General features: G+C 38.4%; 1 pseudogene; it reads left to right on the plus strand.

Moving 5' to 3' along the window:
- Positions 1-12,112, plus strand: part of LOC102495352 (rap1 GTPase-GDP dissociation stimulator 1-like) — a 114,826-nt pseudogene that overhangs the window by 50,498 nt on the left and 52,216 nt on the right.

Below are 12,112 nucleotides of genomic sequence, written 5' to 3' on the forward strand. Positions count from 1 at the left end.
TATCCTCTAATGATATTTTGTATTTCTGCTACGTCTGTGGTAATATTGCCTGTTTCACCAGATATTTGATTAATCTAATTTCTTTTTTTCTTCTTCTTGATCAGTCTAGTCAATGGTGTTTCGTTCTTGTTAATCTTTTCAAAGAACCATCTTTTGCTTTCATTTATTTTCTGTATGGTTCACTTATTTTCTATTTCATTTATTTCTGCTCGAACCTTTATTATTTCTTTTCACCTGACATTTTGGGGGTTTGTTTGTTGTTGTTTTTCCAATTCTCTGAGGCATGATGATAAGTTATCTACTTGCCATCTTTCCATCCTTTTCTTATGCACACTAATTGCTATGAATTTTCCTCTTATGACTGCTTTTGCTGTGTCCCATAGATTCTGGACACTTGTGTACTCATTATCATTTGTTTCCATAAATTTCTTTATTTCAGCCTTAATTTCTTCAGTAGTGAAGAAGTCATTCAGAAGTAGGTTGTTCAGTTTCCATGTGTTCGTGTGTTTTCGGGGTTGTTTCTTTAAATTAATCTTGAGTTTAATTCCATCATGGTCAGAGAAGATGCTGGGTACAGTTTCTATGCCTTTGAATCTGTAAAGGCTTGATTTGTGTCCTAATATATGATCTATCTTTGAAAAGGTTCCATGTCGGGGTGAGAAAAATGTATATGTTGTGGATGTAGGGTGGAAAGTTCTATAGATATCTGTCAAGCCCATTCCATTTATAGTATCATTTAAGTCCTGTATCTCTCTATTTATTTTCTGTCTAGAAGATCTGTCTATAGGAGATAACGGGGTGTTGAGATCTCCAACAATTATAGTATTTTTCCCTATGTCTCCTTTTAGCTCCAGCAGTCTTTCCTTCACATATTTAGGCGCACCTGAGTTGGGTGCGTAGATATTTATAAGGGTTATATCTTCTTGCTGGATTACCCCATCTACTATTATATAATGCCCTTCTTTGTCTCTTCTTACAGTCTTTGTTTTAAAATCTATTTTGTCTGAGATCAATATCGCTACTCCAGCCTTTTTCTGATTTCCATTTGCATGGAATATCTTTTTCCAGCCCTTGACTTTTAGTCTATGTATATCTTTATCCATAAAGTGAGTTTCTTGTAGGCAACAGATAGAGGGTTTCTGTTTTCTTATCCATTCAGCTAGTCTATGTCTCTTAACTGGGGAATTTAATCCATTGACATTCAATGTAATTATCGATATTTCCATACCTGATCCTATCATTAAGTGAGCCATTTTCTTAGTTGTTTTTTGTTCTCGTATAACTGTCTCTGATTTTTTAGTTTTCCTGGTATAGTACTCCCTTCAAAACCTCTTGAAGAGCTGGTCTGGTGTTGGTAAATTCCTTCAAATTTTGTTTATTTGAGAATGTTTTTATCTTTTTTTCCCATATAAAAGATAATTTTGCCGGGTATAGTATTCTTGGTTGAAATTGTTTTTCACTCAACACTTTGACTATGCTTCCCCATTCTTTCCTTTCCTGCATTGTTTCTGCTGAGAGATCCGATGTTAGCCTGATGGGGTGACCTTTGTAAGTAACCTGGCGTTTCCCTCTTGCCAACTTTAGTATCTTGTCTTTATCTGTTGTTTTTGCCAGTCTGGCTATGATGTGCCTTGGAGATGATCTTCTTGGGTTGATTCTACTTGGGGTCCTCTGTATTTCTTGGGTCTGGATATTTGAATGCCTTTCTAGATTTGGAAAGTTTTCTTCCAGGATCTCATGGAATAAATTTTCCAGGCCCTTATTATTTTCTTCCTCCTCCGGAATACCAATTATCCGAATGTTGGGGCGCTTGATGGTGTCCAGTATTCCTCGTATATTATCCTCATTTTTCATGGTTGTTTTCTCAATCTTCTTGATACTTTTATCTAGGTCAGATGTTTTGTCTTCTACGTTAGAGATTCGGTCTTCTGCCTGGTCTAACCTACATTTAATGCTTTCAAGGGAGGTTTTGATTTCCTCTATCACATTCTTCAAACCTAGAAGTTCCATCTGGTTCTTGTTTAGGGTCACCACAAGAGGAAAGAAAAACAAAATGAAAAAAGGAAATCACGTGGCGTGCAAGGCGAGCCGCACGCTGTTCCAATCACCAAAATTCAAAGAATCCAACGGCTAGTAGGAAAGGGTCAGAATATGAGTAACAGGACCAGGTTGGTCAGGTCTACAGCTTGAGTCTGCCTGGTGCCCGGAACTGCTGGCCGGCTCGATCCAGATTGCAGGTGTGGTGGGGTGGTAGTTCACTTTAAAGTCCCAGACAACAAACCTGGGGTCCAAGGAGGAGGAACGGTGGGGATGCATGGAGATTTGGAAGGGTCGGTCCTGCAGCCTCAGTCTGCCTGGTGCCCAGAACTGCTGGCTGGCCGAAATGGTTGTCTTTTCAAACAAAGAGGATTGATATGGGCGAGACTCTTTGTAAGTAGAATAAATATGGGAAAGCATGTGGTAAGACAGTTCTTATTGCCCAGTATAAAGTTCATGTGTAGAAGAAACCATTTTACACAAAGTCAGCTGTCTCATTCAGAAGATGAGAAGATGATACATGAGATGCACCGAAATGGTTGTCTTTTCAAACAAAGAGGATTGATATGGGCGAGACTCTTTGTAAGTAGAATAAATATGGGAAAGCATGTGGTAAGACAGTTCTTATTGCCCAGTATAAAGTTCATGTGTAGAAGAAACCATTTTACACAAAGTCAGCTGTCTCATTCAGAAGATGAGAAGATGATACATGAGATGCACACTTTAAATGTAGAGAATGTGAAAAATTATTTTTTAAAATCATTTTTACAATAGATTTTAAACACAGAGTGGAAGATTCCTATTCATAAGAGTAATGGGTATTCTTTGTAGAATTAAAATCTAGCTTTTCATCAGTGAGTGCACACAAGGGAAACACCGTATAAATATAAAAAACATAAAAAATCCTTTTTTCAGAGGCCAGAAATTATGGTAACCAGAGAAATTAAAAAGAAATAAAACATTATGATGTGTAGAAATTGCCAAAGCTTTCAACTCTTGTTATACATGAGATAACTCTTACTGGAGAGAAAATTTATAGATAAAACAATATAGGAATTTGTTGTTTCTGAACATACCCCTTACTGGCCATTTGAAAACTTATACAGGAGAGAATCTTTATAAGTGTAAACAAGAATTCAGACCTTACTGTACATCAGAGAAGTCACATAGAAGAGAAATTCTATGAAAAGAAAATATGTGGAAAAATGTTCTACAAGAAGTTATGCTTCACTGTGCATCAGACAACTCACACTGGAGAGAAATCCTATGAATGTGAGGAATGTGGAAAATCTTTCAGTCCCAAGTCAGTCTTGAGTAGACATTAGAAAAATTATACAGGGCAGAAACCCTATGAATGTGAACAGTGTCAGAATATGTGCTCCCAGAAGTCACATCTCACTGAGCATCAGAGAACTCACACAGGAGAAAAACCCTATGAATGTGAACAATGTAAGAAAATGTTCTTCTGGAAGTCACAGCTCACTGCCCATAGTAGAACTCATATGGGAGAGAAGCCCTATGAATGTGAACACTGTAATAAAATATTCTCTCAGAAGTCACATCTCACTGTGCATAGTAGAACTCATAAAGGAGAGAAGCCGTATGAATGTGAACAATGTAAGAAAATGTTCTTCTGGAAGTCACAGCTCACTGCCCATAGTAGAACTCATATGGGAGAGAAGCCCTATGAATGTGAACAATGTAGGAAAATGTTCTCCTGCAAGTCAGATCTCACTAAGCATTGGAGAACACACACAGGAGAAAAACCCTATGAATGTGAACAATGTAGGAAAATGTTCTCCTGCAAGTCAGATCTCACTAAGCATTGGAGAACACACACAGGAGAAAAACCCTTTGGATGTGAACTATGTGGGAAAATATTCTCCAGCAAGGGGTACCTCACTGTACATAAGAGAACTCACACAGGAGAGGAGCCCTATGAATGTGAACAATGTAGGAAAATGTTCTCCTGCAAGTCAGATCTCACTAAGCATTGGAGAATGGGCACAGGAGAAAAAACCCTTTGGATGCAAACTATGTGGGAAAACATTCTCCAGCAAGGGGTACCTCACTGTACATAAGAGAACTCACACAGGAGAGGAGCCCTATGAATGTGAACAATGTAGGAAAATGTCCTCCCAGAAGTCAAATCTCACTAAGCAACAGATTACTCACACAGAGAGTAGCCCTATGAATGTCAACATTGTAGGAAAATATTCTCTTGGAAGTCTGCACTCACTGTACATCAGAGAAGTCAACACAAGAGAGAAACCCTATGATTGTGAACAATGTAATACAACTTTCTTCCAAAAGTCACATCTTACAGTACATCTGAGTACTCACTGGAAAGAAACAATGTAGGCAAATTTTACTACTGGAAGGCAGGGCTCATTGTACATCAGAGGACTCCCATAGAAGTGAAACCTTATTAATGTGAAGAATACAGGAATTTTTCTCTTAAAACTATATTTTGTTAGCATCTGAAAAGTCACACTGGAGAGAAACTTTATGAATGCTGGGAGCATAGAAAGTTTTTCATCTTTCAACAAAATAAAACAAAAAATTCTAAAGTCAGCTCTCAATGTGCATCAAAGAATTCACAAGAGAAAAAGCCTGTGAATGTCAATGTACCAATAGAAAAATTTCCATCTAATATAAGTCAGTCCTTATTGTATATCAGAGAACACAGGAGTAAGTTTATAAATGAGAATGGTGTAGAAAAATGTGTTCAGAGTAATCATTTCATGTTTTACATTAGCACACTCACAAGGAAGAGAAACCCTTTATGTATGGGAACTGTAACAAAACCTTCTTAAAGAAGCTCAAACTTACTGTGGATCAGAGAAGTTTTATATCAGAAATTAAATGAATGTGAAAAAAGAAGAAATCTTTTTATTAGAATTAAAAGATTACCATACATCAGTAAACTCAAATGAGTCAAAATCCTCAGTAATGTAAGCTGTGCTATAAGTCCTTGAAATATTCAGAAATATGAGTTGATCACTGAAAGTAACAAAATTGAACTTTTTTTCAAATTCAGCTTTAATTCAGCAAGTCACAGTAGTTAAAATTAACGGTATCAGAAAATTTGGGGATGATATCTGTCTACAAAAAGAGAAAGTTTCAGAAGGCTGATGAATAAGATCTAAGAGTTTCCCAACTACAGAAGTAACATGTGTATTTTGGCAAGTATTTTCTTTTAAGAGTGATTTTTGCTATAGGGAATATGTGCTCTCTGAAAAGACAGAGAGCCAGAGTGATAGAAAGCACAAAACCACCCCTTGAGGGGATGGCCACACCACAATCCCTTCTTTTCCATTGTCCTCTTGGGATCTTGGGCACACATGTGCACACACTGGCTTGAGTTTTAAGTCTGTGACTCTGGGACTTGAACTGCATTCAAATATATGGGAGGCCAGTGGCATAACTATTACAACATCTGCTGGCCCTAGCAACAGTATATTTCTGTGTTCTTTGTTTGATGTTTAAAGATGCAACAGAATATAACCACTGATTTTGGTAAAAATAAATATAGAAATTTTTCTAACTTCCACTTTCATGGCAGGCATGACAACAGAAAAAGTGTTTCAAAGTATAGTGGAATCTGAAAGATCATAGCCCATATAAACATTGAAAATGGTTATAGGTACTAGAGAAAATGTGGGAAGAGGACGGGAGCAAGGGGACAGTGTAAGGAAAGAAGTTATGGAGGAAATAGGCAGGCATTTTGGGGATATAGAAATGGATTTTAATATGTCGATGATGTGTTTTGTATCCTCAACTGCTCTGGTGGGAAGTTTATTCATTTTGGATAAAATCAACTTATAAGTTAAGAGATGTTAAAGTGTATAAAATAAATTAAAATTAAATATACCATAATTGCCTAACAAAATAAAACAAACAGAAAATTCTAAGGCATTTCACAGCTCATGAACTACTCATATGTACTGAGAGTGCTCTGCAAGCATACCTCTGGTGAAATGTCCAAGTTTACTTTGAGAATGGAGCTGATCTAGGTTGTACAGGAGGCATGTGAAAGTTCTGGGTGTGTTGAGGCACAACATAGTCCTGGGTGCTTATAAAATTTCCAAGATCCTCTTTGGATGTTGATCACAGCTTTTGTGGCCAGCGTTAGCCAAGAGGTTCTGAGGCAGAACATCCACTGGTCCAGAAATGCAACCCAAGGTGAATTGGTTTTGGGCTGGTTTTGATTTTGGTTTGCCCAACATCATGACCCAGGTAGAACAGACTAAACTATGGTGGGTGGGATGTAAGTTAGCTGCTCAATGGTGACAGGAACAGGCTGGTGGAAGTCACAATGAGCTACAATGTGAAAAGTGAGATGACCAGACTTACTTGTGTGCCCTCACATTGTCTAACAAACATTACTGCTATCTCTTTCCCTCTTGTAAACCTGACTGGAGTGATTGCACTGCTTATGTGAAGGATTTTTATTTGAATCTCCTTAATTTTTCTATTGGGTGCATGTTCTCCTCAAAGAGATAGAGAGAAAATGAGAAATTATCCCCCAGGCAGATGGCAATGGCACAGTCCCTTCCCTAAGCATTGGAGAACACACAGGAGGAAAAACCCTTTGAATGCAAACGATGTGGGAAAACATTCTCCAGCAAGGGGTACCTCACTGTACACAAGAGAACTCACACAGGAGAGAAGCCCTATGAATGTGAACAGTGTAGAAGAAAGTTCTCCCGGAGGGCACACCTCACTGACCATCAGAGAACTCACACAGGAGAGAAGCTTTATAAATGTGAACATTGTAGGAAAATATTCTCCTTGAAGTCTGCACTCACTGTACATCAGAGAACTCAACAGAGAAGAGAAACCCTATGATTGTGAACAATGTAATACAACTTTTTCCCAAAAGTCACATCTTACTGTACATCTGAGTAGTCACACTGGAAAGAAACAATGTAGGCAACATTTTACTACTGGAAGGCAGGGCTCATTGTACATCAGAGGACTCCCATAGAAGTGAACCCTTATGAATGTGAAGAATATAGAAATTTTCTTTTCTTAGAAACTATATTTAGTAAGCATCTGAAAAGTCACACTAGAGATAAACTTTATGAATATAGGGAGTATAGAAAGTCTTTCATTTATAAGTTAGCCATCAATGTACATCAAAGAATTTACAAAAAAAAAAGCCCATGAATGTCAATGTACCAATAGAAAATTTTCCATCTAATATAAGTCAGTCCTTACTGTATATCAGAGAACACAGGAGTAAGTTCTATAAATGGATATGGTGTAGAAAAATGTGTTCCGAGTAATCATTCCATGTTTTACATTAGAACACTCACAAAGATCAGAAACTCTGTACGTGTGGGAACTGTAGCAAATCCTTCTTGAAGAAGCCACAACTTACTGTGTATCAGATAACTCTCAGATCAGAAATTGAATGAATGTGAAAAATGAAGAAATCTTTTTATTGGAATTAAAAGCTTACCATACATCAGTAAACTCAAATGGGTCAAAATCCTCAGTAGTGTAAGGTGTGCTATAAATCCTTGAAATATTCAGGAATATGAATTGATCTCTGAAGGTAACAACAGTGAACTTTTCTTCAAATTCAGCTTTGATTCAGCAAGTCATAGTAGTTAAAATTAACAATATTAGAAAATTTGGGGATGATATCTGTCTACAAAAAGAGAACACTTCAGAAGGTTGATGAGTAAGTTCTAAGAGTTTCCAAACTAAAGAAGTTTTGGCAGGTGTTTTGTTTTGTTTTTAAGAGTGATTTTTGCTTATTTTCAAGGAGTAAACATACTATTTGGAGACTTATTGACAATTATTCTGTTCTTGTAAGTGCCTAGAACCAATCAAATAATGAAGAGATACTCCTTAACTACTATTTGATGAATAACTATTTCTTGAATGGTGAAGATAGGCATAGTGGAGAGACAATCCAGCCTGTGAAGTGGAGAAAAGGTGAGTTTTATAAAGGAAGGATAATTAAACATATAGATAGTGGATGTTCCTGGATTCTCAAGTGTGCAAAGCAAATCTTCAGAGACTTGACACTGAGAAGACAGCAGGAGAAATTGTACTAAGACTTTTCAGAACTGAGCATGAGCTCTTTTGTGAGAACAGCACTCCTGACTCCAGGAATAATGGGGAGAGGCAATAAGTTCCTGGTCATGGGGGTCAACAAGGTAACAGCACATGTTACTCACTTTAGTTGGTTATTTGGAATATAAACCCTAATTAAAATTTGAAATTTTTGGAGATGTTTTGTACAGTACAAGATATTCAGAATGTTAATAAGTGACAGGTAATACATAGATCCTGAGGTAGAATAGTCTTTGAAAATAAAAATGCCCATTGGTAATATCAAGATGTGAAATTATGGAAATGTTTAAATTTCAATACATTTAGAAATTACTGTCAAATTATAGGGTCATGTTCACATTTGTCTCTAAAATATCTGAATTTATAAATCATCCAAAGAAGCCCAAAATAAAACAAAATGTGAAGAGAAAGGAATTTATGCCTAGTAGACTACAAGTAGAAATCTGTTCTTCCTGAAACAAAGCCTCAGCCCTCTGCCCTTAGGTCCAGATCCTGCCCAGGAATACCCAGCCCTCAACCCAAGGCTGTATCCCAACTTTCTAATTCAATGGGGGTTGAAATGGAAATAAGAGTATGAAGGACCATGTTTAATGACAAAATTCTCAAGAACTGTCAGGTCACATTATGGTGCCCATTCCCACCACAGACCACCCTAGACCTGAAGTATTATAGTTATACAACCTGCTCTCAGAACCAGAGTGTGGACTTCTGCATCTCCCCAACTCACACTGGTCCCAAGGTCTCCATCATGCCAAGTCACACCTCCAGACACTGGCTACAAAAGAGATTTGGAGGTACCCTGTTCTCTTATGAAGAAAACACCTCACTGCTTAGCATCAACCCTTCAGTTTTCAACTTTTCTCTTGAAATTTTCGTATGAAATATTTAACTTGAGTAGGTGGAAGCTGCCCAGTGTGTTGGACTACAAGCTATCCAGATGGACCCAGCTTAGAGATTTTAGGAAGGAAAATGAATCAGGATGGCAGGGGGAAGGGTGGGCTCAGACCCTGATCACATGAAACTTTCACTCAATCCTACTCACGAGAACCGATTTCTTAAAAGTTCTACCCATGCAGGTTCTTTCACCTTTTTCATAGGCCACCCCCACATGCCATGCCCACACTCAGGGAGGCCTTCCCTTTGTCTCCTACTTACTTATTTAAAGACATTTTACTATGGTTTTTGTATGGTATCAAGTAAAGCTTATGTTATATATAACATAGTTTATAAATGATTTGCAAGGTTAGATGCTTCTGAAAATCAGGGTGATGAGATTTAGTAGCACATTATATTTTATCTTTGAATTATTTTTAAATAATTATTTAATTTCTTTATTATTATTATTTCTAAAATTTTACCTGAACAGGACAGAGTGAGGGAGAGTGATAAAACAATTTAACACATGCAGGATTTGAACCACAGTCAGCCATCTGAGAGTTCAGCACTATAGCCACCATGCCATCTACTGGCCCCTGAATTCTGTGTTATCTAAGTAAGACTACATTATATTTCATAATTATCTTGAGACAACTGTTCAAAAAATCACATAAAAAACTGTGGAATTACTGTATATGTGTAATCTGTAATGGTGCTTTTTGACAAGTTATTAGAATTAAAGTAGAAAAGAATACCATCAGAAAAGATTTGTAAATTATGTCATCATAAGATTGAATATGATTACAAAATACATGTCAGAGGAAAAATAAGAAAGAATGAAATAAAATAAATAAAGAAAATATTTCAGGAACTGTGTCCAATCCCAGGAGACCAGGTCAGCTCGGAAATGCTATCTTTTTCTGCCAGGCCTTCTTTTTCTGCTGAAGGCTGGTTGCTGGAAGCCCTGCTCCAGCCAGGGTGGGTACACAGGAAGGCAACACGGGGGAACAAAATCAGACTGAGACCTCATGCCCCTTAGCATGTTCTCAGCCGGCTACAGACAGAGTAAGCTCAAGACTACAGCCCTGATGGCCAGGAGACATGCGTATATTATAGAAGTTTTATAGGAGTAGGATGGGTGAGGGGAAGTAAGTGAAAGATTTTACTCCAAAAGTAAAGCATTCAAAGTATAGGAACAATAATCATAAAACATGACATCTGTTTTGTTTAGGTGTAAACAGTCATAATTCTTAGAACGAGGAAGTCCATTTTTCGGGTGCATTCTTTCCTTAGATCTTGATTACTGGGGAGGGTCTTTTGGATAAGAGGGCTCCCAGGAATCTTAATAACCTCAGTCCCAGGCCAGCTTGAAAATTTCAGTCCTAGATTGGCTTGAGAACTTGAGCCCCAGGTCAGCTTGAGAACTTCAGCCTCAGGCCAGGGTGGCAGCAAATTGCTGGTTACAAGGACCAAGAAATAAATTCTGTCTGGTTAAGTAAAGACAAGGATAATATATACTAAGTTGAATACCTATGTTATCTCTGGGGTAATCCACAGCTAAGACGGTGAGTCTAAAGTCAACATGGGAAAGGAATGTGGTCTTGTGAGCAGCTTAATAACTGACCTAAAGGTTACGGTGTACTTGGGACCCTCTACGTGCTGCTCTATACAATGGCTGTGGCTTGGGGAATGGCAATCTTCCCTTGTCCTGAGATTAGAGGTGGCTCATGGTCTTTGGGGTAACAGGACCTTGTGGATGAGTCCCTGAGCCCCTCCCAGCTACTGAGACCATTTAGCCAACTAATAGCTTTAACCTAAAGCTTTCTAATGCTTATCTATGTAATCCCCAGTAGGAGAAGTGAATGTAGCATTCTTTATTGACATTTTCCAGGAGGGTGGGGTGAATCTAATGGGAGTAATTCCCATTCGCAGCCGCCACCTTAGTGGATCCGCATTCCTTCAGGATTATTGTAAAAGTTATAGTAAGGCTGGGGGTGCCTTTATGGGGTACCGGGGTACAGCAATAAGGCTCATGGCAGAGAAATTGAGTGCAGGTCAGTACGGCAATGCAATGGAGGTCCAGAACTTGTAAAACTGTTGACCTTGCAAACAGTTTTTCTCAGCTGAGTCCTTGCTTTTAGGCATGAGGGGCAGTTCTTTTATACTCAGCTTGTGTAAACTGCATGGTCCTAGCAGCCAGTCAAGCCTACAGAAGAAGACCTAGAGAATTGTGAGACCCACTCACTGATGGGAACACTTGCAGGATCATGTCTAGCTCAGACATCCTATCCAAGCCTCCATGACCTCCCAGGACTTTGATGACCCTTTGATGGGACACAACCCCACTCCTCCACAGCCATGGCAGGAGGAGAAACAGTGATCATACTCAAGGGACCCTCAGGGAACTTTCTGGGCAGCCTTTCATTACAGACACTGTTTATACTATTGACTCAAAATACACTTAGTCAGGTTTTGTTTTTAGATTTTACTGTAGGGTATGTGTACATACCACTGGAAAGACACTGAGAAAAAGAAAATGAGAAAACACAATCGATTCCCCTCCATTCTCTTCTAAAGCCTTTTAGTAGACATGCACACCTACATACATGGCTGGCACACTTTTTGAGCCATACTGTCTGGGACTTGAATCATGTAGTTGGCCATGCAGGATCCAGCAGCTTAAGCACTATGCCACCTGCTGGCCCAGAATTCTTTAAAAAAAAAAAAAAAGTTTCAAAGTAGTCAGCAGGTGGTGGTGTGGTTAATGCCCTGGACTCCCATATGGACCACCATGGTTTGAGTTCCAGACATAGTGATTTGAATATTACACTAGCCACATTTGTGGGCTTACCCAAAACCCCAAGAGGAGAATAGAGGAGAAACGACTGCAGTATGGACCTCCACCCAGGGTTTCATATTTCTCTATCTCTGTCTCTTTTGGTGAGAACATGCAACTTATGGAAAACCCCATTCCCAATAAAAAATATTTTAAAGTTTATTCTTTTCATGAGTAAAAGAGACAAAGAGAGGGAGAGAGATATCAGGAGAAACAGGCACTCTCAACAATTTCTCAATACCTTACCTACTCCCAGTCTCAGCCAAGCGGCAG

Source organism: Tupaia chinensis, unplaced genomic scaffold (assembly GCF_000334495.1).
Source record: "Tupaia chinensis unplaced genomic scaffold, TupChi_1.0 Scaffold150330_1, whole genome shotgun sequence".
NCBI lineage: Eukaryota > Metazoa > Chordata > Mammalia > Scandentia > Tupaiidae > Tupaia > Tupaia belangeri.